The sequence below is a fragment of the Schistocerca cancellata genome, chromosome 1 (genome assembly GCF_023864275.1).
Source record: "Schistocerca cancellata isolate TAMUIC-IGC-003103 chromosome 1, iqSchCanc2.1, whole genome shotgun sequence".
NCBI lineage: Eukaryota > Metazoa > Arthropoda > Insecta > Orthoptera > Acrididae > Schistocerca > Schistocerca cancellata.
In genome coordinates, this window is record NC_064626.1 from 530,671,618 (window position 1) to 530,685,232 (window position 13,615).

Below are 13,615 nucleotides of genomic sequence, written 5' to 3' on the forward strand. Positions count from 1 at the left end.
CATTAGCCAGCCATCAGATTGTCTGTTAGTGCCAGTACCAAGTTTTAAACTTAATAGAAGGTAACTTCCGAAGTGCAAGAGAAAAGTGCTGAGGAGAGCATTATTGAATCGTCTATCTGACATGTATTACAAATTTCCTGCCATCCTTACTTTTTAACCAGGTTAAAAAAAGTCTCTGTCGCCACTAGATAGGTGTTGTGAGGCTGAATGTGCATGTACAGGGCTATTACAAATGATTGAAGCGATTTCATAAATTCACTGTAGCTCCATTCATTGACACATGGTCACGACACACTACAGACACGAAGAAAAACTCATAAAGTTTTGTTCGGCTGAAGCCGCACTTCAGGTTTCTGCCGCCAGAGCGCTCGAGAGCGCAGTGAGACAAAATGGCGACAGGAGCCAAGAAAGCGTATGTCGAGCTTGAAATGCACTCACATCAGTCAGTCATAACAGTGCAACGACACTTCAGGACGAAGTTCAACAAAGATCCACCAACTGCCAACTCCATTCGGCGATGGTATGCGCAGTTTAAAGCTTCTGGATGCCTCTGTAAGGGGAAATCAACGGATCGGCGTGCAGTGAGCGAAGAAACGGTTGAACGCGTGCGGGCAAGTTTCACGCTAAACGTACCACAGCCGACGGTTTGGAAAATCTTACGGAAAAGGCTAAAGCAGAAGCCTTACCGTTTACAATTGCTACAAGTCCCGACACCCGATGACAAAGTCAAACGCTTTGAATTTTCGGCGCGGTTGCAACAGCTCATGGAAGAGGATGCGTTCAGTGCGAAACTTGTTTTCAGTGATGAAGCAACATTTTTTCTTAATGGTGAAGTGAACAGACACAATGTGCGAATCTGGGCGGTAGAGAATCCTCACGCATTCGTGCAGCAAATTCGCAATTCACTAAAAGTTAACGTGCTTTGTGCAATCTCACGGTATAAAGTTTACGGCCCCTTTTTCTTCTGCGAAAAAAAACGTTACAGGACACGTGTATCTGGACATGCTGGAAAATTGGCTCATGCCACAACTGGAGACCGACAGCGCCGACTTCATCTTTCAACAGGATGGTGCTCCACCGCACTTCCAGCATGGTGTTCGGCATTTCTTAAACAGGAGATTGGAAAACCGATGGATCGGTCGTGGTGGAGATCATGATCAGCAATACATGTCATGGCCTCCACGCTCTCCCGACTTAACCCCATGCGATTTCTTTCTGTGGGGTTATGTGAAAGATTCAGTGTTTAAACCTCCTCTACCAAGAAACGTGCCAGAACTGCGAGCTCGCATCAACGATGCTTTCGAAGTCATTGATGGGGACATGCTGCGCCGAGTGTGGGAGGAACTTGATTATCGGTTTGATGTCTGCCGAATCACTAAAGGGGCACATATCGAACATTTGTGAATGCATAAAAAAACTTTTTGAGTTTTTGTATGTGTGTGCAAAGCATTGTGAAAATATCTCAAATAATAAAGTTATTGTAGAGCTGTGAAATCGCTTCAATCATTTGCAATAACCCTGTACTTCTTGTCCCTTACCCCATTTAACACAGTGCACGGTGCAGCGTTCTATTTATTAGGTTGGAGTAGTAAAGTCTCCTTTGTCAGCTTGCCTACATGCGTAACTGAATTATACAAACACAACGTGTTCTGGGATATCACTGACGTAACTAACGGAGTCTTCCACTGATGTCTGTTTACAAATTTCTTATCACTTATTATGTGATGTTGTCTGGCAAACTATTTTGATTCTACAAGTAACATACTTAACCGTGACAAGGCTTCCATTATTTTAGTCTCCGACATCGTCTCTATTTTACTATAGGTCACAAGCATACTGCTTAAACAGTGTATCTGCGGTCATACGGAGATTTTATTTTGATGTTACATCGTTTTACTAGTAACAATCTGATGCTGCTATTACATGTGGTGATTTACCTGATAAATACTTTCAGTTATGTACTACGCTCATATACTTCGTTATGGGCTTATCCGCCTTCGTTGATTCACTGTCTGACGATTTTTATTCTTATTGTCTTTTAACACAAGGATAATAGTTTGAGGAATATCCATACATGGTGGGCTTATTTTCAGACTTGCTCAGATAAGATCATTAATGATAATATGTCTACTGTTTGTGTCTTTGTTTGAGGTACTTCTTATCAGTAATATGGCTGAAAGTTTTGTTGTTTAAGATCCTGTTGACGGCATATTATAACGCTGAAACCGGTAGACATTAGAGATGGGGCTTCCTATGCTGAGTACGGATTAGCTGGTTATTTTTTAAGCAGCTCTTGAGGAGTTGGTGAGTGAACATATAATTGAAAGATGGTATTTTGTATGTATCTATTGACGTATGGAAGTATTGCAATGAACAGGTCATTGAACGTTAGAACTGTCAAGAACACTGTCTTCTGTAATTTCATCTATCTGTGCAGTTAACTCCCTCTCTCTGCTCGTTTTTCTCTCTCTTTCTCCTGTTTCATTCCAATCTTCCTATATTTCCTGTACTATGTTACGTAAATATAACAAATATTTTACATATACCACATCATGTGTATGTCCTAACACCAGCGTAAACAGCAGACGTAACAGAGACAAGTCTGCGAGGAAAAAGTTGTGGGGACTCCTTTGCAACACCAGTGTGGCGCTTCTCCCGTCAGGAGTCGTATATTGTTCCCTGTGTGGCTTTTTACTTATTTTGGGAGGTGATTAAATGCCATTTAATACTGTCTCACACACTCCCGATCCTGGAAGCTCAAAGAATATTAAATTCCGGTCCATGTGGGACCCCCAATAGGGTCCTAATATTAAATACCAAGAACAAGGCTCAACTGTTTAAAAGGCTGATGGACCTAAATAACATGAACAGCGTTGTAGTTAAGGCCCATGCCTGAACTTGAAATCTAAAGTTCCACTTTTTTCGATTATGGTACATAATTCCAAAGAATAAATAGCTTTCCCTTCTTGTAATTACTTTTTCGCATGAAATCTGGTGCTGCATATTAAATTTCATATCGAGATAGATGTTCCTTACTATCACTCAACTAAGTTCTAACTTAGATGAAGAGCATAAATACTGTAACATATCTGAAGTATATTTTCAGATAAATACGTGCTCGTATTTCCCAGACTCTCTTTAATGTTTCAGCCTTAATGGAAGATTCAGTTCATTAAAACTTAAACTTGGCGCAGGTGAAAAGGATTACACCTGTCGATGAGATACATAAACGTAAGACTATAGACGCAAGACTGTCATTTTACAATATTTCATGTTCAGCAGAAGAGGCTACTGGAATACTGTCACCCTGAAAAGTGTTCAATCGAGACATTATTTTTCCTCCAGCACTTCTGGATGCTGCATGTCATCAGAATACTTCTTCTATACCATTTTTATTCACTCACCAATATTGTTCAGAGTGTTCTTCTCTCTTAATGACTTGCACAAGGATGAAAGTTACTAACTGCCATCACAGGCTAACCAATATAGAGGTTCCCACTAAGTCAAAGTGATACTATACAGATTGCTGAATCAGTCCAAACAAAACCCAAAATGGGTCAACTTAAAACTGACATCTTCAAAATGAGAATATTATACAAGCAATAAAGTATGATTAATCTTTTTACAATGCGTTACTAGAATCAGATATTACGGGCACTGGCTTTGTATGTACAGATACAATCCATTCCTTATATTCTTAGACATATATATTTCACCATATTGTCAAAATTAGAGGTGGGAAGAGCTATTCCTTAAACAGTATATATTTGTGTCTCTTGTAACATATATATCACTGTAATAATAAAATAAAATATAATCACATAATCACCATCTTCAATACTTCATTCAACACATAAATTCTCTTTTTTCCATCACGTCTTCCTTTGCATTCTACTTCAAATATGATAAATAAATACATCATTTCTCGGTCAACTCCATTAGTGATCGCAATTTTACCCAACAGTTCTACTCACGTGCCTGACTTAGGTTAACATCTGCACCTGCTAACTGTAATTTTCTAACAGATGTATCACAGTGGATGTGATAAAAAATAATAAGCAGGAATCATGTGTTTGCAACAGTATTACAATATTACACTGAATAATAGCAACATACTTGAGGGACGTATTTGATAAGTATGGAAAAGTAGACTGTGTATAGATTGTTGTGAATTGTAAGATAACTGATACAATAGATAATGGTTCCTTTACTACAGTAACTACTGAAGATCCCCCAAAGTGTTTTCAACATATGCACACCACTGTGTCATGTGGAAGAAGATTAGCAATTAAATGCCTAAACTAATTAAATTGTAATGTATTTGGAAAAGTTAGACTTCTGATTAAGAAAGGGATCGTGACAGATGAAGTATTTGTACTGACTAAGTTGGTTACATATTATTCATCAGGAAATATACACCGAACTACATTTTTTAATCGTTTCAAGTTCTTTCTAAAGACCCTACTAAATTATTCAAAGAGGATGTTAAATATGCAGTTATTCATGCAAAAGCATATTCTCTGATTTTGAAGCGAAACTATTAACTAATATGAACCCAGTGCCTCATGTATGGGCTTCCCCAACTGCACAAACAAGATGTTACTATTCGTCCAGTTGTATCAGCATTCACTGCTCCATCTTACAAACTAGCTAGTAAATTGGACACCTTAATTAATAGCAAGACTAAATTCAAACCACAGCATGGTATTTCAAACTCTGTAGACCTAGCTAATAATATAAAAGTTATATCTGTCTCACACAGCGGTAAATCAGTATCTTTTGATGTCTGAAGTTTGTTTTCCAACATACCATTACTGGAATGCATTGATATTCTGACATGTTGTTGTTGTTGTGGTCTTCAGTCCTGAGCCTGGTTTGATGTAGCTCTCCATGCTACTCTATCCTGTGCAAGCTTCTTCATCTCCCAGTAGCTACTGCAGCCTAAATCCTTCTGAATCTGTTTAGTGTATTCATCTCTTGGTCTCCCTCTACGATTTTTACCCACCACGCTGCCCTCCAATACTAAATTGGTTATCCCTCGATGTCCCAGAACGTGACCTACCAACTGGTCCCTTCTTCTAGTCAAGTTGTGCCACAATCTCCTCTTCTCCCCAATTCTATTCAGTACCTCCTCATTAGTTATGTGATCTACCCATCTAATCTTCAGCATTCTTCTGAAGCACCACATTTCGAAAGCTTCTATTCTCTTCTTGTCTAAACTATTTATCGTCCATGTTTCACTTCCATACATGGCTACACTGCACACAAATACTTTCAGAAATGGTTTCCTGACATTTAAATCTATACTTGATGTTAACAAATTTCTCTTCTTCAGAAACGCTTTCCTTGCCATTGCCAGTCTACATTTTATATCCTCTCTACTTCGACCATCATCAGTTATTTTGCTCCCCAAATAGCAAAACTCCATTACTACTTTAAGTGTCTCATTTCCTAAGCTAATTCCCTCAATATCACCTGACTTAATTCGACTACATTCCATTATCCTCGTCTTGCTTTTGTTGATGTTCATCTTATATCCTCCTTTCAAGACACTGTCCATTCCGTTCAACTGCTCTTCCAAGTCCTTTCCAGTCTCTGACAGAATTACAATGTAATCGGCGAACCTCAAAGTTTTTATTTCTTCTCCATGGATTTTAATACCTACTCCGAATTTTTCTTTTGTTTCCTTTACTGCTTGCACAATATACAGATTGAATAACACCGGGGAGAGGCTACAAATCTGTCTCACTCCCTTGCCAACCACTGCTTCCCTTTCATACCTCTCGACTCTTATAACTGCCATCTGCTTTCTGTACAAACTGTAAATAGCCTTTCGCTCCGTGTATTTTACCCTGTCACCTTTAGAATTTCCAAGAGAGTATTCCAGTCAACATTGTCAAAAGCTTTCTCTAAGTCGACAAACGCTAGAAACGTAGGTTTGCCTTTCCTTAATCTTTCTTCTAAGATAAGTCGTGAGGTCAGTAGTGCCTCACGTGTTCCAACATTTCTACGGAATCCAAACCGATCTTCCCCGAGGTCGGCTTCTATCAGTTTTTCCATTCATCTGCAAAAGTATTTTGCAGCTGTGACTTAACTGATAGTTCGGTAATTTTCACATCTGTAAACACCTGCTTTCTTTGGGATCTGAATTATTATATTCTTTTTGAAGTCTGAGGGAATTTCGCCTGTCTCATACATCTTGCTCACCAGATGGTAGAGTTCTGTCAGGACTGGCTTCCCAAGGCTGTCAGTAGTTCTGATGGAATGTTGTCTACTCCGGGGGACTTGTTTCGACTCAGGTCTCTCAGTGCTCTGTCAAACTCTTCACGCAGTATCATATCTCGCATTTCATCTTCATCTACATCCTCTTACATTTCCATAATATTGTCCTGAAGTACATCTCCCTTGTATAGACCCTCTATATACTCCTTCCACCTTCCTGCTTTCCCTTCTTTGCTTAGAACTGGGTTTCCATCAAAGCTCTTGATATTCATGCAAGTGGTTCTCCTTTCTCCAAAGGTCTCTTTAATTTTCCTGTACGTAGTATCTATCTTACCGCTAGTGAGATAAGCCTCTACATCCTTACATTTTTTCTCTAGCCATCCCTGCTTAGCCATTTTGCACTTCCTGTCGATATCATTTTTGAGACGTTTGTATTCATTTTTGCCTGCTTCATTTACTGCATTTTTATATTTTCTCCTTTAATTCAATATTTCTTCTGTTACCCAAGGGTTTCTACTAGCTCTCGTCTTTTTACCTATTTGATCCTCTGCTGCCTTCACTATTTCATCCCTCATTCTTCTTCTACTGTATTTCTTTCCCCCATTCCTGTCAATTGTTCCCTTATGCTCTCCCTGAAACTCTGTACAACCTCTGGTTCTTTCAGTTTATCCAGGTCCCATCTCCTTAAATTCCCACCTTTTTGTAGTTTCCTCAGTTTTAATCTACAGTTCATAACCAATAGATTGTGGTCAGAGTCCACATCTGCCCCTGGAAATGTCTTACAATTTAAAATGTGGTCCTGAATCTCTGTTGTACCATTATATAATCTGTCTGAAACCTTCTAGTATCTCCAGGGTTCATCCATGTATACAACCTTCTTTCATGATTCTTGAACCAAGTGTTAGCTATGATTAAGTTATGCTCAGCGCAAAATTCTACCAGGCGGCTTCCTCTTTCATTTCTTAGCCCCAATCCATATTCACCTACTATATTTCCTTCTCTCCCTTTTCCTTCTCTTGAAGTCCAGTCACCCATGACTATTAAGTTTTCGTCTCCCTTCACTACCTGAATAATTTCTTTTATGTCATCACACATTTCATCAATTTCTTCGTCATCTGCAGAGCTAGTTGGCATATAAACTTGTACTACTGTAGTAGGCGTGGGCTTTGTGTCTATCTTGGCCACAATAATGCGTTAACTATGGCGTTTGTAGTAGCTTACTCGTACTCCTATTTTTTATTAATTATTGAACCTACTCCTGCATTACCCCTATTTGATTTTGCATTTATAACTCTGTATTCACCTGACCAACAGTCTTGTTCCTCCTGCCCCCGAACTTCACTAATTCCCACTATATCTAACTTTAACCTATCCATTCCCCTTTTTAAATTTTCTAACCTACCTGCCCGATTAAGGGATCTGACATTCCACGCTCCGATCCGTAGAACGCCAGTTTTCTTTCTCCTCATAACAACGTCTTCTTGAGTAGTCCCCGCGCGGAGATCCGAATGGGGGACTACTTTACCTCCAGAATATTTTACCCAAGAGGATACCATCATCATGTAATCATACAGTAAAGTAGCATGCCCTCGGGAAAAATTACGGCTGTAGTTTCCCCTTGCTTTCAGCCGTTCGCAGTACCAGAACAGCATTTTGGTTAGTGTTACAAGGCCAGAACAGTCAATCATCCAGACTGTTACCCCTGCAACTACTGAAAAGGCTGCTGCCACTATTCAGGAACCACACGTTTGTCTGGCCTCTCAACAGATACCAGTTGTGGTTGCACCTACGGTACAGCTATCTGTATCGTTGAGGCACGCCAGCCTCCACACCAACGGCAAGGTCCATGGTTCATTCTGACATAGCTGATGTATAAGTCTAATGGCAATCCTGTGGGATTGAATAACTTGAGATTTGCCACTTGGCTTGGTACAGAACTATTTACAGCTGCAAGGAACTCATATAAACAATTAGATAGTTTAGCTAAAGGTTCGCCTCTTAGTCCACAGCTGGCTGAAATATTTATGGGACATTTTGAACAACATTTTCAGAAAAAAGAACCTTTTAGTGCAAATATCAAACACTGGCGTACACATGTGGGTCATGTCCTGTGTATGTGGCCAAGTAGTACAAGACAACTCAACATATTTTGGAAAATCCTAAACAGTCAGCATAAAAATATTCAGTTCACAGTGGAAATTGGCAACTAATCCATAAACTTCTTAGATCTCACCACTGACATCAGTACGCAGACACATTATTTTAAAATTTATAGAAACACTACAACCCCAGTCATAGTAATACCTTCTTGCTCACAACACACCATAGTCACAAACATGCAGGCTTACACTCAATGGTACACCGTCTTATGTGTCCCCATGTCCACATACGATTTTAAACCAGAGTTAAATACAATAAACTTTATGGCCAGTCATTATTGACCTCATTTTGTATAGGAAACAAAAACGTAAAATTATTACTATCGGCAAACGGAGGAAGCAAAGTTGTACACCTTATACATGTTCTCGACAATATGCAGTTTCAAATTACATGCGATTTTTAAGTTCCCTTGGCATATGTACGTCTTTGTTTGAAGTTCTATTACTTGTATTTGGGATTGTCTCAAATAGCAAGATTTTACCTTTAAAATAATATCATATTCATTACTATAAGATACATTTCTTTCAGCATAGGTTGGGGTAACAGAATCTCTATTGAGAAATAGCTGCGTATTTTATACAGCAGTATTACAATTCTCTCGACGCAGTCTCGTATACTTGCTTCCAGATTTCATATCAGTTACGTGTATTCGTTTCAATGAAGTTACATTTACTTCAATATAGTCTCAAATAGACGAATATGGCGCGTAATGGGGCCCCTTAGAGATATGGCGGCTAAGGAGGGGAAGAAATCCAGTGTGCACTCCCTGTGCATTCCGGGTGGAGTCATTCCTGATGTGGAAAGGGTCCTGCCGGATGCCATGAAGAGCACAGGGTGCAGCCAGCTGCAGGTGGTGGTACATGTCGGCACTAATGACGTGTGTCGCTTTGGATCTGAGGATATTCTCTCTGGATTCCAGCGACTATCTGATTTGGTGAAGGCTGCCGGTCTTGCTTACGAGATGAAGGCTGAGCTCACCATCTGCAGCATCGTTGACAGAACCGACTGCGGACCTTTGGTGCAGAGCCGGGCGGAGGGTCTGAATCAGAGGCTCAGACGGTTTTGCAACCGTGTTGGCTGCAGATTCCTTGACTTGCGCCATAGGGTGGTGGGGTTTCGGGTTCCGCTGAATAGGTCAGGAGTTCACTACACTCAGCTGGCGGCTACACGGGTAGCGGAGGCTGTGTGGCGTGGACTGGGCGGTTTTTTAGGTTAGAAGGACTCGGGAAAGCACGGGGTGGGCTGCAATTTCAAAGGGTGTACGGAAAATACAGGACGTGCTTGGATCAAGGAACAGTCAGAATTGAAGTTGTAAATTGTTGTAGTTGTGTTGGGAAAGTACCTGAGCTTCAAGCGCTAATAGAAAGCACAGAAGCTGACATCGTTATAGGTACAGAAAGCTGGCTGAAGCCTGAAATAAGTTCTGCAGAAATTTTTGCGAAGTCTCAGACGGTGTTCAGGAAAGATAGATTAGGCAGAATTGGTGGTGGAGTGTTTGTGTCGGTCAGTAGTGGTTTATCTTGTAGTGAAGTCGAAGTAGATACTCCGTGCGAATTGGTATGGGTGGAGGTTATACTTAACAGCCGAACTAAGTTAGTAATTGGTTCCTTCTACCGACCCCCAGACTCCGATGATATAGTTGCTGAACAGTTCAGAGAAAATTTGAGTCTCGTAACAAATAAATACCCCACCCCACTCATACGGTTATAGTTGGTGGTGACTTCAACCTTCCCTCAATATGTTGGCAAAAATATTTGTTCAAAACCGGTGGTAGGCAGAAAACATCTTCCGAGATTGTCCTAAATGCTTTTTCAGAAAATTATTTCGAGCAGTTAGTCCACGAACCCAGGCGAATTGTAAATGGTTGCGAAAACACACTTGACCTCTTAGCCACAAACAATCCAGAGCTAATAGACAGCATCATGACTGACACAGGGATTAGTAGCTAGGCTCAATACCGTTTCTCCCAAATCCACCAGAAACAAACGCAAAATAATTTTATTTAAAAAAGCGGATAATAAAGTGTCACTAGAAGCTTTCCTAAGAGAGAATCTCCATTCCTTCCAAACTGACTATGCAAATGTAGACGAGATGTGGCTCAAATTCAGGGATATAGTAGCAACAGCAATTGAGAGATTTATACCTCATAAATTGGTAAGAGATGGAACTGATCCCCCGTGGTACACAAAACAGGTCCGAACGCTGTTGCAGAGGCAACGGAAAAAGCATGCGAAGTTCAGAAGAAAGCGAAATCCCGAAGATTGGCTACAATTTACAGACGCGCGAAATTTGGCACGGACTTCAATGCGAGATGCCTTTAATAGGTTCCACAACGAAACATTGTCTCAAAATTTGGTAGAAAATCCGAAGAAATTCTGGTCGTATGTAAAGTACACAAGCGGCAACACGCAGTCAATACCTTCGCTGCGCAGTGCCGATGGTACTGTTTCCGACAATTGTGCCGCTAAAGCGGAGTTATTGAACGCAGTTTTCCGAAATTCCTTCACCAGGGAAGACGAATGGAATATTCCAGAATTTGAAACACGAACAGCTGCTAGCATGAGTTTCTTAGAAGTAGATCCCTTAGGGGTTGCGAAGCAACTCAAATCGCTTGATACGGGCAAGTCTTCAGGTCCAGATTGTATACGGATTAGGTTCCTTTCAGATTACGCTGATACAATAGCTCTCTACTTAGCAATCATATACAACCGCTCGCACACCGATAGATCTGTACCTACAGATTGGAAAATTGCGCAGGTCGCACCAGTGTTTAAGTAGTGCAGTAGGAGTAATCCATCGAACTACAGACCTATATCATTGACGTCGGTTTGCAGTAGGGTTTGGAGCATATACTGTATTCAAAAATGGTTCAAATGGCTCTGAGCACTATGGGACTTAACATCTATGGTCATCAGTCCCCTAGAACTTAGAACTACTTAAACCTAACTAACCTAAGGACGTCACACAACACCCAGCCATCACGAGGCAGAGAAAATCCCTGACCCGCCAGGAATCGAACCCGGGAACCCGGGCGCGGGAAGCGAGAACGCTACCGCGCGACCACGAGCTGCGGACCACTGTATTCAATCACAATGAATCACCTCGAGGGGAACGATCTATTGATACGTAATCAGCACGGTTTCAGAAAACATCGTTCTTGTGCAACGCAGCTAGCTCTTTATTCACACGAAGTAATGACCGCTATCGACAGGGAATCTCAAGCTGATTCCGTATTTCTAGATTTCCGGAAAGCTTTTGACACCGTTCCTCACAAGCGACTTCTAATCAAGCTGCGGGCCTATGGGGTATCGTCTCAGTTGTGCAACTGGATTCGTGATTTCCTGTCAGGAAGGTCGCAGTTCGTAGTAATAGACGGCAAATCATCGAGTAAAACTGAAGTGATATCAGGTGTTCCCCAGGGAAGCGTTCTGGGACCTCTGCTGTTACTGATCTATATAAATGACCTGGCTGACAATCTGAGCAGTTCTCTTAGGTTGTTCGCAGATGATGCTGTAATTTGCCGTCTAGTAAGGTCATCCGAAGACCAGTATCAATTGCAAAGCGATTTAGAAAAGATTGCTGTATGGTGTGGCAGGTGGCAGTTGACGCTAAATAACGATAAGTGTGAAGTGATCCACATGAGTTCCAAAAGAAATCCGTTGGAATTCGATTACTCGTTAAATAGTACAATTCTCAAGGCTGTCAATTCAACTAAGTACCTGGGTGTAAAAATTACGAACAACTTCAGTTGGAAAGACCACATAGATAATATTGTGGGGGAGGCGAGCCAAAGGTTGCTTTTCATTGGCAGGACACTTAGAAGATGCAACAAGTCCACTAAAGGGACAGCTTACACTACACTCGTTCGCCCTCTGTTAGAATATTGCTGCGCGGTGTGGGATCCTTACCAGGTGGGATTGACCGAGGACATAGAAAGGGTGCAAAAAAGGGCAGCTCGTTTTGTATTATCGCGTAATAGGGGAGAGAGTGTGGCAGATATGATACGCGAGTTGGAATGGAAGTCATTAAAGCAAAGACGTTTTTCGTCGTGGCGAGATCTATTTACGAAATTTCAGTCACTAACTTTCTCTTCCGATTGCGAAAATATTTTGTCGAGCCCAACCTACATAGGTAGGAATGATCATCAAAATAAAATAATAGAAATCAGAGCTCGAACATAAAGGTTTAGGTGTTCGTTTTTCCCACGCGCTGTTCGGGAGTGGAATGGTAGGGAGATAGTATGACTGTGGTTTGATGAACCCTCTGCCAAGCACTTAAATGTGAATTGCAGAGTAATGATGTAGATGTAGATGGAAGTTACAATAAAGCTTGGAAAAATCGTTTCAGAATTAAGAATCCTCTTTGAGTCATTTCCATGCAACAGGAAGCACAGTTAAATTGTATACTTCGCAGTTGCGAACGTGGACCACCACCAGGTATAGAATGGAATGACGACAGTGAAAATTTATGCTGGAACGGGACCCGAACCCCGATTTTCTACTTATCGCGTGCGGTCGCCTTACCATTTGGCTATAGTGCACGACTTCCATCGGTCGTCAGCTACGCGTCCACAACCTGTACTCGTACATCCGTTGTGTATAACTTGAACAGGTCAGATGTTGTACTTGAAAGTCGCTTGCCCGGTATCGGCAGATAAATACACTCCTGGAAATTGAAATAAGAACATCGTGAATTCATTGTCCCAGGAAGGGGAAACTTTATTGACACATTCCTGGGGTCAGATACATCACATGATCACACTGACAGAACCACAGGCACATAGACACAGGCAACAGAGCATGCACAATTTCGGCACTAGTACAGTGTATATCCACCTTTCGCAGCAATGCAGGCTGCTATTCTCCCATGGACACGATCATAGAGATGCTGGATGTAGTCCTGTGGAACGGCTTGCCATGCCATTTCCACCTGGCGCCTCAGTTGGACCAGCGTTCGTGCTGGACGTGCAGACCGCGTGAGACGACGCTTCATCCAGTCCCAAACATGCTCAATGGGGGACAGATCCGGAGATCTTGCTGGCCAGGGTAGTTGACTTACACCTTCTAGAGCACGTTGGGTGGCACGGGATACATGCGGACGTGCATTGTCCTGTTGGAACAGCAAGTTCCCTTGCCGGTCTAGGAATGGTAGAACGATGGGTTCGATGACGGTTTGGATGTACCGTGCACTATTCAGTGTCCCCTCGACGATCACCAGTGGTGTACGGCCAGTG